Source organism: Diadema antillarum, unplaced genomic scaffold (genome assembly GCF_040938485.1).
Source record: "Diadema antillarum isolate AM-2024a unplaced genomic scaffold, OU_Dant_1.0 seq00001619_RagTag, whole genome shotgun sequence".
Taxonomy (NCBI): domain Eukaryota; kingdom Metazoa; phylum Echinodermata; class Echinoidea; order Diadematoida; family Diadematidae; genus Diadema; species Diadema antillarum.
Genome location: NW_027272331.1, coordinates 646,998 through 662,780, shown reverse-complemented (window position 1 = coordinate 662,780; position 15,783 = coordinate 646,998). Strand labels below are relative to the sequence as shown.

General features: G+C 39.2%; 1 protein-coding gene across 1 annotated transcript in view; it reads left to right on the top strand.

The window, feature by feature from the left end:
• Positions 1–3,191: 3,191 nt before the first annotated feature.
• Positions 3,192–15,783, top strand: part of LOC139711151 (potassium voltage-gated channel subfamily KQT member 1-like) — a 321,837-nt gene continuing 309,245 nt past the window's right edge. The window contains exon 1 of the mRNA XM_071623068.1: positions 3,192–3,275. The gene's annotated coding sequence lies outside the window, so the exon portion shown is untranslated. The remainder of the gene's footprint in view (positions 3,276–15,783) is intronic.

Genomic DNA, 15,783 nt, shown 5'->3' with positions numbered 1-15,783 from the left:
AAGAACCAACAAAATAATGATGCATATATAGTGTGTATGTACAACACACACATTATACACACACGAACAAAACCAAATAAAATGAAAAGAGTAAAGAAAAGGCAAATGACAAGCATACAATTTGAATGTGAATGGAAGTATTTCATACAAAGATTTGTCACAAAAAATTATCGTTGAAATCTACGCACATAAACTTGAGTCATTCCTGACACTTGCTTTTGCCTTCTGGAAAATCTTTGTAGTATGGAAGAATCCCACAAATCCCTTTGTACATATCAATGCTCTACAAAGCAATCCTTCACAGAGTTTTTTATTAACACTTTTTAATAATCAGACCTAGAAGAGGCTAGTATTTTGCACAACATCTCTCCGTGATTAAGGGTAGATTCAGGTTTCTACCTTTAAAACAGCTTTCATCCTCCGAACACAGTGATGACTGGTCTTATCTTTGATGAATTTATTTATTCATTCATTTTACTTTTTTTGGAGGGGGTTCTCCTCCACTGTGAAGCAAATTTCAAGTGCTCTTCAGTTTAAATTGCAAGAAGATTGTCTGCGGATGTTGAGCAGTGGAATCCAACTACCCGTGGAATCTGGAAAAGTGGATGAAATGCACTGGGGGAGGGTGGGGTGGGGGGGGGGGGAATGTGGTATGTGCTTCATGCTATGCTTCACCAGGGAGTCGTAGACACATGAGTCAGTGGTATGCTTCAGAAGTGGTCCCCTGCAAAATGATGTGGAGCATCTTCTTCACATCAGTGAGATGTTAATCCATTTCATACTGAATTCTTAAATGCCCGTAGACTTAATACGCAGGCCACCAGGTTCCCGTATGAAATAGGTAAGGTGGGGGGGGGGGGGGGGGGGGGAGAAGACAGTTAAATGGGTGAAAGAGGAGACTTTATGTGAACATTATCTTCAGTGAAGCAGAAAAGGGGGCCCTAGACTCACCCCACCTACCCCCCCATCATTCTCATCTCTTGCCAGTCATCATAAAATGAATGCATACAACACGCCTGTCTGCAACATAAGAGCAGCAGTCACGTACTTCTTATCCTTCAAGATTATGATCAAGAATAAAGGAATGTTCTTAGACAGTGAATACAAGGGAAACATCAATTAGTGCCCCATCATGTCCCGAGCTTGTTGATGTAAGTCTGTGCATATGTCAAATCTTGATGGAAGGAACACATCAGATACTAAATAACATCTTTTGTTTTGATAGATTGAAAGAAAAACCACAATTTTAATTGCTACATCATAATTCAGAGGAAAGAATTTCGAGGAGCATACTTTGTGCTTTGCATTTCGCCTTCGTAAGTTTGGAGTGGACAGTTGTGATCATCAAATGTCATACATTGAAGATAAAATGAGAAAAACATAAGAGACTAAATTATGTCTTTTGTTACATACCAAGACCTGTTGAAAGAAAACCACATTATCAACTTCTGAATCATGATTCGAAAAGGTAAAGATTTCAAGTAGCACATTTCATGCTGTGCATGTATACACCATGGCAAGTTGGGGTGGACAGTTGTGATCATCAAATATCATGCATTGAAGAAATATGAGAAAATCATGAGAGACTAAATTACATCTTTAGTTACATACACAGAACTGTTCAAAGAAAACCACATTTTTAACTGCTAAATCATGATTCGAAGGAAAGAATTTGAAATAGCACATTTCATGCTGTGCATGTACACACCATGGCAAGTTTGAGTGGACAGTTGTGTTCATCAAATATCTTACATTGAAGATATATGAGAAAATCATGAGAGACTAAATTACGTCTTTCGTTACATACACAGATGTTGAAAGAAAACCACATTTTTAACTGCTAAATTGTGATTCAAAGGAAAGAATGTGAAGTAGCACATTTCATGCTGTGCATGTACATCATGTTAACCCATTTAGGACGAGCTGATTTTGCTGTAACATGTTTCCCAGGGATGCCTGCCCAAGTATACTCTCTAAAAAATATCGAGTGAAAATATTCACTCTTAAAGGAGTGAATACAAAAAAGAGTGCATTTAGAGTGAAATTGGAGTGAATTTTGAGTGAAAATGTTCATTTTCACTCATTTTGGAGTGACCTCAAGGATCACTCGAAGATTTTGGAGTGATCCCTGGGGTCACTCTAAAACGAGTGAAAATGAACATTTTCACTCAAAATTCACTCCAATTTCACTCTAAATGCACTCTTTTTTGTATTCACTCGATTTTTTTTAGAGAGTACTTGGGACTAGTCCTCAACGGGTTAAGATGGTGTGGATAGTTGCAATCATGAAATATTTTGTGAAGAGCGTTTTATTTTTCACAAATTTGAGCTTGTATACTGTAGAATGTGTATTATACTCCTTTTAAACAGATTGTATGATCTAGCTTGTATGATGCCATCAAAATGATAAAATACACATTCATACATTAGATACATACAGTTGTACAAGAGGCATTAGTTGAGCAGTACAGTGTATGTGAACAAATCATGTTCATTGATGCTAAACTAGACATTGGATAGCCTGTTAGAGTAAAAAAAAAAGAGACCTTAACAGATGAGATGGCACAGAAAATATATCATTTTAGCAATAGTGAATACACCAGCATATTAAATTGATACTTTCATTTATCGCTGTTGTGGCTTTCACATTTACATGTTTCTTTGTGTGATGCATCTGTAACAATGTAAATACTGCAACAAAAATCAGAACTTAGCAAGTATGGAGGAAATTATTGCATGACGTCTTCCCCTAACACTCATTGTGGAATGGGACAGAGTACCCAATGCATTTTTCTCTAAGGTGAATTATTATGTATGACAGGCTGTGGATTAAGTCATTGAATACGCACTGTTTTTGAAATAGCATTTATTTTAACATGCCCCACTCTTAAGGAATCTCTTGTCTGGCAGTCAGCTGCTTAATTGATTCATGGTGGAATTGCCATATGCTAACTGTAAGGGCAATTACCACATCATCCCAAATGATTGGGGGGGGGGGGGGGGTAAGGTGAATGAGTTGAATACTCACATGGGAATTATGCACCTGTGTCATTAGCCTCACCCCAAATCATCCCCTGAGTCCCCCATCGGCAGTCGACTGGTTAACTCATTTTGTTGGGGGGTGTGCCTGTACTCGAGTGTCTTGATTAATGCTGATATTGGTTTTCTACCCGCCTCTTTTAACGATTGCAGATTGCGGGATCGGATTGCCGTCCACTTGCTCAAGGATTTTTTGCAGCGTCCTCCGGTGAACGTTAGATGCACTCTGGAAGGAGGTGAGTGCTTGTACCATTGTGGATTACGTTTCCCAGCCATAAGTTTATTCTTCTTTTTTTTTTCTATTTGTTTCCATGCCCTTTCCATAGGCTGTGAACTGAATGGGTGTGGTTCATTCCATTAACTGAATGTAACTTGAGGTCATGCAAATCATGTGCTTTTAAAAAGTTCTTTTTGACCCCAAATGAACTTTGAAGAGTACAAAGTGTGGTGCATCGACCGAGAGCAATTTGTCAGTGTGCTAATTTGAACACAATGTTGTTAGAAGACAAGTTTTTATCTTCTCTTTATTTTACACCAACAGTCAAATATACAGGTACCAGGCCATCTTACAAAAGTGATTTCAAACATATTGCTAGCCGAAAACCTTGGGCTTATACTCGTAATATGCTATAGTTTCCTCTTGGTATGGCTAGGTTGATTCATTTTTTTTTTCATTCAGAGTGTGCAATTTTTTTTTGTTCAACAGGTCCATATGACTTTACTCCATAGCCATTAGTGCATCTGTCATGCACTCAAATGGCTTGGGTTCAATTTCTGTTGAGTCTAACTGAGCAACGTTGTGTGTATTCATGCCATCCCCTCTGGTACAAGGCAAAAACACTCTCTCTCTCGGATAGGACATTTAATGGGGGTGCCGTGTGTGAGGGAGTCACAACTCTTGCATGTTTATAAAGATCCCATATCATTCATTCATTGCAAAGAGCAGGGTGCTAACCCAGTGAATTGGTGCACACATACCCACACCAGAAAACGGGCAAATTTTCCTGACCAATTATAATTTGCCACAGGTGCCTTGCAGCAGTCAGCAAATGGTGTCAACCATGTGTCTTGAGCCAAACAAAGAAAAGGAAGACTTACTATTAAAATTATAATTAATCTTCTTGTCTACAAATCAAAATTGTATCCTGTTACTCCCTCTTTCCCTCCCCATAGTGAACCTCATGACCACTGTAACTTTTTTGGGTGCTCGGAGTACTGATTGGCATAAAGTAACCCTATAGCATTGCACACACTGTCCAAAGTCCCTGGCAAAGAATGGGTCAAGCTGCTATTAAACACATCAGTAAAAGTGGAGGAAGATCACAAATTTTTCATAATGCAGCACAACATACCAGAACAATCTTCTCTGATTAGATACGATGGTATGTGTATTTATAAGAAATATTTACAAGAGATGAGTGTTCACATCTTCAGTAGACAGCAAACTAGCAACCATAGTTTTGTATCAATTTTATGTTAAAGTGAGGCAGTCCTCACGAATTTGAAAAAAAATATGTTGTTGTTGGTACCTCCAATGAACTACTTTCACTAAAAAGAAACTTTCAAATCACCAAATAAGCTCGTAAATTTTGGTTGAAAAAGTGTGAATCTGCATGGTGAATATGCTAATGAGCAAGTCTTGGCGAGAGTCAGACGTCACTGAGGCACAACTCTTCCCAGCCGTGTTCTGCTCGTTATGCGTACGCTCCCTAGTTACCCGGATGCATGAAGAAGGCGATGGCTACTAGTATTTGACATTGTTTTTACGTACTGTGCGTGTGTATGTGTGTGTGTGTGTGTGTGTGTGTGTGTGTGTGTATGTATTGTGTATTGTATATTCGCACTGTACACGTGTGGACGGTACTACTAGATCTACGGTAGATTCCCCGGTTTGCCCTTTGCGCGTTTCCAGTCTATTACAGTGCAGCTGCAGCCCTGTCGCCGTGCATGCAGTTAGCTGTCTATGTTCTAGTACGTACATAGAAACGCTTCTACACATTTATTTACACTAGAGGAGCGACCGCATTCGGCGTCGTCTGGTCGGGCTATCTTTCATCATGCCGATGTGTCAAGCAGTGTTTTGCTCAAATCGTAGAGAAAATTGGACAGGGAAATCGTTTTTTCCATCCCAGACCCACAAAAGGATCATGAAAGGTGCACTGTATGGCTGAGAAATCTCGGTACAACGAAGCCGAACATAAAACTTAAAGCATTCTCAATATTGTGTTGTAGACCTATGCGAGGACCATTTGAGAAGCATGTTTTGACGTGGACCGGCAGGCTGTGGCCCTCGGTTATAAACCGAGAAAACTCCTGAAGCCAGATGCAATCCCGACCATATTTGCTCATATGAGTTATAAAACAGAAACACCTCAAGCATCGACTTCGAAAAGAACCGAGGAAAGGAAGCGTAGAGAGGTAAGGAAAGTGGCTAGCTATGTTTCATTTACGGTTGGGCTGCAGCTGGGGTTGGACTGCAGTACAGTGCCACTGCCAGCGCCGACTGGACCTGCTGCACGGCACAGTGGAGCGAAATCATATTCCTGCGGCCCCCTGTTTTTACCCTGCCCGGTAGAAGTCATATTCGTTTAATATCTGAGTACTTACATAAATATCGAGGTAGAAACAATATTTTCTTTGAAGAATTCGAGTTTCTTATGCCCAGGTAATCTTCGGTTTGAACGCCAAACTCAGTTACGAAGGAGCATGATAAAGAATGCGCGCGAGAGTGGTTTGTACGCAAAGTAGTATGCAACACAGACGGAAGCTCGAAAAGGACAGTGCCTATTTGATGTCATATTTGATTTTAAAATATTTATCAATTCATGTTTACAATTTTATTTTATATTAATTATATATGTAAATAAGCTTGAAATATTCTGTTTGAAATAATAAAACCACATATTGTCACATTTTATGACAAAATCAGATATGATCATTTTGAACGCTTAAATTGGTTTTCTGAGGCACGGCTGTCAACTTAGTGAAATGGGCATCAATGACGTTGCACCTTTTTGCAGGCTCTTACACGATCGCTTGCAGGAATAATTTTTCAAAAATCGCGTACGGAGACAGTGTTTGATTTCCACGTGTATAAACTGGTGAAAGGTTATATTTTTTACTCTTCTTAATTATCAGTACCGTGAAAATTCTCAGGACTGCCTCCCTTTAATAAGCACGTATATCTGCTCATGCTTATATTTCCTATTGAAGGCAGATTTTCCAAGCATACTCCATGCAGGATTACCAATACTAGTTGTAATCTTCCCTTTTCAGTATTGTGAGAATACTTTTTAGTGTGTTCCATATGAGCTATTGTGGAGGAACTTGAAGATCACAAATTGTTCATACAGCACATCATACCAGGATGATTTTCTATCTGTAAAACTGATGATATGTTTATAATATGAACGATTACAAGAGTTGAGTATTTACATCGAGAGTAAATAGCAAACTAGAAACAATAATCTTATATCAATTTTATGTCAATTTTATGTTAATGACTATATATATATATATATATATATATATATATATATATATATTATATATCTGCTTACACTTATATTATGACATATTTATTATAATATATTATATTATTAAATTATAACATATGCCCATGTTATAATTTTCTGTTTTATTCTGTGTTTTGTTTAGCTGAAAAAAAGAATGAATGAATGAATGAATGAATGAATATTTCTTATTGAAGGCAGCATTTCCAAGCATATGTTACCAATACTAATTTCAAATTTCCCTTTCCAGTAAATTTGTAAGAATACTTTTTTGTGTGTGTGTTCCATCTCTGTTAGGGCCTATCTACCTCAAAGGCTCTGATCCATACTGAGTATTCACCTCACAGCTCAGTCGATGCACTTTGTCTGTAGCCATTGGTACATTAGCCTTGGCTGATGAACAGGCCATTAGTGATGCATGGGGGAATCCCCCTTTTTTTTCATGAGTAGTGGTATAGCAACATTAGCTAGAAAGCTTTTAATTTTCCTGAGAGGTATCAATACTCTTTGTGTGGTTTGCTGGAAGTGTTATTTGCCGAGAGGCCATTGAAACATGCAGTGCCATGTATGCCACTGTCTTTGTCAGTGGTATTGTTTTGATGTGTGTCATGATGGAATGTAGGCTTATAAATTGGATGTATATGTATGTTTGTGATGTACGTGTGCACATTTATCTATGTGTACAATTGTTGTTGTTGGGTTTTTTTTTGGAGGGGGATGGGAGTTGGTCCTAAGTATGCAAGCAGTAAACATGTTTTGTTTTTGTTTTGTTTTTTATGCCTCCGCCATGAAGTGGTGCTGGAGGCAGGTTTCATTTTCAAATATTCAAAGTGTGTCAATCTGCAAATCTCTTGGCATACTTTGCTTTTTTTTTTCAATCATTTTTTTTTTTCTGGAACTTTCAATTAATAAGAATTACAGGGATGCCTGTTATCAGGCAAAAGCCCAAATCCAAGCCCTGGCGGTTTCAAAGTGTATGCTTTTTCATGAACAAAGTAGCTGTATGTAGATGTATTTTGAGCCTTCTCTTTCATTCTAACCAGGCATTCCTGGGATTAAAGCAGTCCTTTAATATCCTTATTGTTGGGCATGTATGTAGTGAATGTCTTGGTGATTAGCATTACATTACATTACATTGGAACCGTGTGTAGGAGACATATAGGCAAGGTACTCAAAAAATAGCTCAGCAAAAACAATGAAAAGTTTGAGCATGTAAAGGTAAAATCAGTAATGGGATACATGAGTACTCTGTAGTTATTGTCTTGGAATCAGAGCCGGAACTATCTTTGGAGTACATGTGCATTTGCATCAGATCTCCTGTGCAAATGACTGTAGAAAGTTTGATTGAATGGTGTAAAAGTATTCTCTGCTTTTAACCCATCAACTACCAGAGCCTTATAGGTTTTGTACAAAGTTTATGGGGATAACAGAGTTTCACAGTGGATGGGTTAATTGAACAAGGTTTGCAGAGTTAACAATTACCTCCTTTCCCTCACCCTCCCCCAGGTGGAACTAAGATTAACCTGTTGAGGGCAAGCTGACTTTCCTATAACACGCATTTCCCATAGACACTTGTCTGAGTATACATGGGACCAGTCTTCAACGGGTTAGGTAATGTATTGCTCCATCCACCTACCATTTTAGTGAAGGACGTGCACATTTCTTCTATGAGACAAGCCATTTAAAGGGAGTATCAAAGCAAAATATCAGGTGTCCTACAAAGTGGAAGTCAAGTATACTTTTTGTGACAGTCTGTATACCAGTGGCGGATCCAGAAGGGGGCACACCGGGCGCGTGCCCCCCTTTATTTTTTTCGTGTTGTTGTTGTAAAAACAAAAGAAATAAAAAGAAAAAATGGGGGGGGAGGGATGGGGCATGTGCCTCCTTTAATTTTGTAAAGGCAGAATTATTGGATCCGCCCCTGTATACCCTCCCCAGCAGACAAAGTCATCAATAGCAAGACAATGCTACTCTTACCCTCAGTGAATGCTGGGGGGGGGGGGGGGGGGTGTAGAGAGGGAATGCTTCTTACTTAAATCAGGTGGCCATTTTTGCTCATGCTAATGGGACCAGCCACTACCTAGACGAATTTAAGCCTGCACCACCTTGTCACAAGTACAATTTGGAAGCATCTGGACTATACTCCCATACATTACATTAGACTCCATCCAAGCTGGTATGCCACGCATTACTCCTGGATGCCTCCTCCGTTTAGCTTTGCTTTGGTATTGAGGTGGTTGTGTGCCGGCAGTCTTGCTCTTTAGAGAGAGGGCAAACCAGTCAGTCAGAATCAAGAGCGTGTACACCGACCCGTCAAGAGTCATCCAGTGATGAATAAGAGAGAAGAGAGAGAGGGAGAGGGAAAAAGGAAGAGCGAGGGAGAGAGAGAGATGGGACTTGGTGCTTTGAGTGATGGAGGACTTGAGCATCTCCTTGCCTTTCTGCCAGGAGGGATTATTTGGAAGAGGAAGAAGAATGATGGGAGGAGGAGGAGTACATCAAAAAGAGGGAGAGATAGAGAGAGAAGAGAGAAGATGAAGAAAGATATTGGTAGAGAGAGGGAGAGAGAGTGAAAGGTTGTATGTTAAGAGAGAAAGATGGGGTAATAGACAGAAACAGAATTAGAAAGAGCAAGAGATGTGAGTTGGAAAAGAGAGAGAGAGAGAGAAGATAATGAAAGAAATACATGAGAAAGGAGGAGAGTAAAATGAAGAAATCAAAGAGTAACTTTAAAGGGGATATAAAAAGAGAGATAAGGGGTGAAATAGAAGGGGAGAGAGTTGGGGAGAGATGGAGAGAGAGGGGGAGAGTGAGTGAGTGTTGCTAAGGTGCTCATGTAGTGACTCGAGATGCGTGTAAACACGGTGAAAAACTGCCATCTAGCCAGCCTTATTTACACTATCAATCATTCTCAGCGAGCCGAATTTAATCAGGTGGGGGAGAGTGCTGTGAACCAGACGTGCCATTGACTCGCCGGAGCGAAGCACCTCAGAGTTTGGAACTCCCATCAGGTGCGGGTATTTGGGATGGGTCAGATGATCCGCGGGCTCTCCGTCTCCCCGAGAACCCCTTTTGTTGAACGGAGGGAAACCGATCCCTCCCCGGATCCGGTGCTTTTCAAGATCCTCGAAGTCATTTCACTGATTTCTATTTTTTACCCAGTGCTGCCACGGCAACGAGACTGCAATTTGGCACATCCCGCAATTTCTCCTATGTGCTATTCCTTTTCTTCATCATCATCGTCCTTTTTTTAGAAGGAATCTTTGGCCTAAGGTGTGTCCAGTTTAAGACATGAAGCCGTACCCTTGATAATAGTTAGCTTGAGATCTGTGACGCAAACGCTAAGACGACACAGCGTCACATCTTGAACAATTGAAGTACCTGTCTTGTGCATGTGCAGAACACCATTTTTAGATTAATTAGCATTGTCTTACCATTCATGTCACAGATCTGAAGCTCACTAAAATCTAAGGCACAGCACATGATGACTCCTTATCTTAATTTAGAATGAAGGGGAAGATGACTAGATAGGGACTCAAATCAATGCACTTTTGTATACCACTAGCTGATGACTAATCAAATGCTTGTGGGCAAGCCAAAATATGATGAAAGTCGTCTGGTATGGCATCACAGAATCAGTCATCAGTCTCATGACAAACTTCTTAACCTGTTGAGGACGAGTCCTGAGTATACTCGGACAGGGGTCTATGGGAAATGCGTGATGTAGCAAAATCAGTCCATCCTCAATGGGTTAAAGAGGATGTAGACATATCCTTTCATGTATTAGTCATTGCTCCACACTTTGGTGATGTGATATGAAAGATGCGAAGATTTTTTATATAATTACTAGCAAATTCATGCAGAAGATTATGTGTGGTGTGTGAATTATAGACTGCAGGGTGGATTTAACTGCGGGAAGCATTTGTATATAAATCATATTTTTGATAGGATTCACTATGTCAATGTAATCATGCACTTACACCAAGCACAGTATGGGCAACAGGCCAGGTTTTTGCTATGGTGTGCAAAAAGGAACCATGTCTGGTTCTGTTTAAAAAATAAATAATTCTGTACAAAATCAGCTAAAAATTTATTCTTACGTCAAATCAAGAGCAACAAATCAACAGTTGATGATTGATTTTGTACCAAAATTATAAGCGGAGAAGTAACATTGTAGCAGAATCAGATATGGTTCCTTTTGGTGCACCATAGTAAAAAACCTGTTCCGTGACCTGTGCCGGATTTTGTGTAAATGCAGCTTTAATGTGGAACTGGACAATCATGTCTGTGACCTTTGACTACATGAAATCCTTAAAGTGTCTACATAGGATGCTATCAGGGCCTTGTAGGTAATGCATTAATTATCTGTTTCTCTGCCATACATGAAAATGTGGCCCCCTATGAATACATTCAGTATCTGGTAAAATAAACTTGAAAACTATTCTGTCCTTTAAAAATAAAACCTTAAACTGACAAGAAGAAAATACAATGTTTGATATCTGTGCATTATCTCTGTAAACTCCATTTTGACCTCAATGTTTTGTTGTGACACATATTCTGAAAATATTTACAGGATCTGACTGTAAACACCCTTTTAATTACTGAGAACATTTTTAGAAATAGGCTTATTATGATAACAACTATTGTTATCATTGGCATCATTGTTACTGTTATCATGATTATTATGATATGGGATCATAATGGACATAAAATAACATGTAATCTTCCAATAACTCAACAATGGATGATCAGATTTTTACCAAACATATTGTATAGATGTCACTATACATGTACCTCTATATTTGTGTTTACGATGGGATACTGCCTACAAAATAGCGATATTTTTATCATGGCTACTCGGCTGAGGTCTACTCTCTCGGAGTGCACTTGTTATTATTGTTAACATTATATGCTACACATGTATACACAATGAAAGAGAAGTTTTAGAATGTACTAGATTATTGAAATACTACCTTTACATGTTCTGAGTGCTCAGAAAAAGAAAAAAAAAATAAGACATCTCATTCAGCAAGACAGCTCAGCCCTTGTGTGATGTAAAATCTGAACAGGAAAATGGAGTGGAATTCATTAAAGAAAATATTTATTAAAGAAAATATCAATGGTTGAGAAATAGATGCTGTGACATTCACTGTAGAGAGACAAGAAAAACATGCATACTTATTTCAGTGTATTTTGCAGTGAGCATTCATTTATAGATATTTCTTATTCATATCATGTAAAAGTGGAAATTTTGGAGGTGTTGAAATTTGCACATTTTACGCAAACAGAAACCAGTGTGAATATAAAAGCACACAAATGTTTTTGCTTGCTATATGTTCCAGTAGTGCATGTCTTGATTCTGTGGAATTAAAAACACGCGAAACTAATCTCACATGGAAAACTTACTCACATGAAAATATCCACTCTTGCAGTTCATATTTTGTGTCATTACTGTCTGTGATTTTAATAGGAAGGTTAGATGGAAAGGCAAGAGAGTATGTACCGGGGTTCTTGCAAAAAAGTTTCATATTTGCTTAAAGGCATTATTTACTATTTGCAGATGAAACAGAATTCCGGCTTTAGTTCTTCAAAATAGTTCTAAAACGTGAGTTAGGGATAGAAACAACCAGTGTAAAACAGTTGATCAGTATAATTAATGTCATGTACAGTATATGAATATACAAAATGTGAACAATAGTAATGAAATTTTCTCTAGACTAAACCATCAGTTATGGTTAAGTGAGAAAAATAAGTGATATCTCCTTATATTTTAGGTTTTATTGCAAATTTTTTATATGGTAGGATATTTTGTGATACAACTGACCTAATGCATCACATGTGATAACTTGAATATTTTTTGAATCACTACTCCCAATGGTAAACAGTACCTTTAACCTCATTCCTGCAGGGTGCTGCCTGCCCAATTTTCTGGTTGCCAGGGGCAACTTATACTCCGTGATGGCCAAGAGAAATACAAAATGGCTACTTGTCTTTTTTGATCGGGCCATTACCCAAATTCCCTGTTGAACAAGTGGGTGCAAGTTTTCACGTAATATGCCCTGACCCGTGCAGTGGGCTTCATAAATAATTGTATTGTTTTTTCCCACTCGCGAAATCGGACTTTCGGCGCAGACGGACGGCGACAGAGAGCGTGCCATATTGCCGCGGCTCTCGCAGTGTGATTGATGCCTCTTGTCTGTGCGGTTTGGCAATTCCTGAGGAACGTGTTGTCTGGGTTTGAGTTTATTGCCTCTTATTCGGCCCCCTCTGTGGTACGATGGTGTAAACATATTTTCAGACATCGGAGTAACAAAAGCAGTAATGCCTTGCAATATAGAAAAGAAAGAAAAGAAGCTGTCACATCATAGATGAATGTGTAAGATAGATTGTAAAACTAGAATGTAGATGTCTGAATGTATGACTTGACATTTTATAAGCATGATAACCATAAGTGGCAATTAGCTTGTGTGCTTGCATCTTATGTGCATCCCCCCAAAAAAAAAAGAAAAAAGAAAAAAGAGCAACAACAGTATGGATACACTTTTTTATGAAAGGTATATATTGATAGTTACATTTGTGTAAAGACATATCCTACATATATCCTACTGGGTATTGAGAAGCTTTGTGCAGAGAGTCCAATCACTCTACTTTCAGGGGTGATCTCCAGCTTTGTATGAGGCCATTTTCTCCAAATCTCTCGCCCTCCTGCTTGACTTTGAATTTCTTCCACTCTTGTAGTGTCTTCTGCTTAAGATGTATATTCTCATGTTCAGACTGAAGCTTTCTCCCACCCAACTGTAGTTTTGTCATATATATTTAGTAAATAATAGGACTAAGATGGCACCAGGAACCCTGGACCCAAGCTACAATGGATGTTGCGCTTCACGTTTGTGATGTGGGCTACACGCACATGATATTGTGCACACGATCAGAGTCTCCAGTTTGCTAGGGATTCCATGCGGGAGAATCGTTGAGGATGGGCTGATTTTGCTACAACACACATTTCCCATATATGTGACCCTGCATCACAAAACGAACAAAAAGTCGCCAGACATGGATTTTTAGTTAAGAGTAGATTCTGAAAGAGCAGATTCTAAGCTTTAAAAAGATACCAGTATAATTCAATTCAAGTGGACTCTCTTAACCTATCTAAATATTGGAAAGAAAGGACACACTCTGGAAAGTGTGAACTGAGAAAACAGGCTCTGAAATACAGGGTGTATTCAAGCGCTTAATCTTTACCAAGCTATGCTAGCTGTGGGATGAATGGAACAAAAAACAGGATGTTGACCACTGGAGTAACAACAATGAAGGGATTATTAGATCAAACTGAAATTGAACATGCTTTATTAGCACATTCTGTACATGATTAATGCCAAATTACAATGAAGTAGCATCATTCTTTCCAAAGTTATTGGAGTTGAAAGTGAAGTGTATGGACAGGGTTTTTGAGAAATGGGAAGAGGGTTCTATGGGAAACAACTAATGACACTATTCCACTAAAAAGTGTTTGAGAAAAACTGCTGAAAACACAAGTTCCTGTTTGTTTTATGATCCCAAACTTTAATATAATATAGAAAAAGACTTGCTCTTTCAGGAAATATGAAAAACTCAAGATTGGTTAGGTTGACCCATTTCACCTATTTTCAGTCCTCACACAAAATCACTGTGTGCGACTTTTTGTTCGTTTTGTGATGTACGGTCACTTATACACTTGCCAGAGTGTACTCGAGACTCGTCCTCAACGAGTTAAGAGATCTTTTGGGTTGGAGTCTCTGATCCATGCATCTACAGTCTTGTGTGAGGATTCGAGCGATTAGGCAGGGCTTGAACTGTGGCCCCTTATCACTGGAATGGTAGGCATGCATGCATTCCCCCACGCCACAAACTGATAGGCAATCTGCTTTTTTATAGAGAGAAATGGAAGTTGTAGTGTGCTGGCTTGGTATTACAAGTAGTGATAGGACCAATGGCTAGGTTTCGTTGCTGTATACAGGAGGTGGGTTGGTCAGCAACTGTATAGAACCCCTTCATGCATGCTGTTAGCATGTATTTCAATATGGTTTCTACCATCAGGGCTGGAAAAGCTTTCAAATTCTGTCACAAGAATTCTGATGTCCATGGTGCTGCCATTCTTGGAAGGAAGAAATATCCTGTATCTTGAGGAATCCGTCGTGGGCCTTGGTGACTCGTGCCGCGAAAATCCCCCATAAATGAGCGGCACCAGATGCTGCGCAGTTAATACCGGCGAGGTGTTCGGTTGCAGAGAAATTATGTGCGATGATGCCCCTGCCGATCGGTAACACAATCCACCTTCTGATTAGGTGTTGAATCTCCCACGCCGACGCTTACATAATGCTCTCTTGACGGGCCAGTCGCATCATGTATTTTTCAGAAGCTGCTCTATGGTGCACACACCCAGGCAAAAGGTGTTTATAATGGGACAAGTATCAGATCTGTTGCATAATTGGGCTACTTTCAAGGTAATGGATCTCACTCTTAGGGGTGGGGAGTGGAACCAGACTCGCGGTTTCTAAATCATTATTGTCTCCATCATGTTCTACTGAGGAATTTTCTGAACTGTTGTCTTACAAATAGTAGAGTAAATTTGAGGTTTGACCCCAAAAAAATTGATACAAAAGGTTTTTCAACGGTTTTGGGTAGGTTTTGACCTCCAAAATAACATACTAAAAATCTACTCAAATCCACCTACCGGAAAGGGCCTATTTCCAAGATGGCGTCCAAAATGGCCGCCGTGGGCTTAAATTTCCATAGAATGTGCAATAGCTGGCCTACATTTGTGATTTTTGTGTCAATTTCTATGTTTTGGGGGTCAACAAATCCAATGAAACCATTTTCAAAGCTGATCAATGATGGGAAAAACCTTAAATCCAAGATGGCGTCCAAAATGGCCCCCAAAATGGCCGCCATGGGCGTAAAATTGCTACTAAATTGTCAATAAATACCGTACATGTGTGATATATGTGTCGATTTCTATGTGTTGGCGGTCAACAAATCCACTGATATCATTTTCAAAGTTGATCAGTGATGGAAAAGCCTTAAATTCAAGATGGCGTCCAAAATGGCCCCCAAAATGGTCGCCATGGGCATAAATTTGCTAATAAATTGTCAATAAATGCTGTGCTTGTGTGATGTATGTGTCGATTTCTATGTTTTGGAGGTCAACAAATCACCTGATATCATTTTCAGAGTTGACTAGTGATGGTATGGC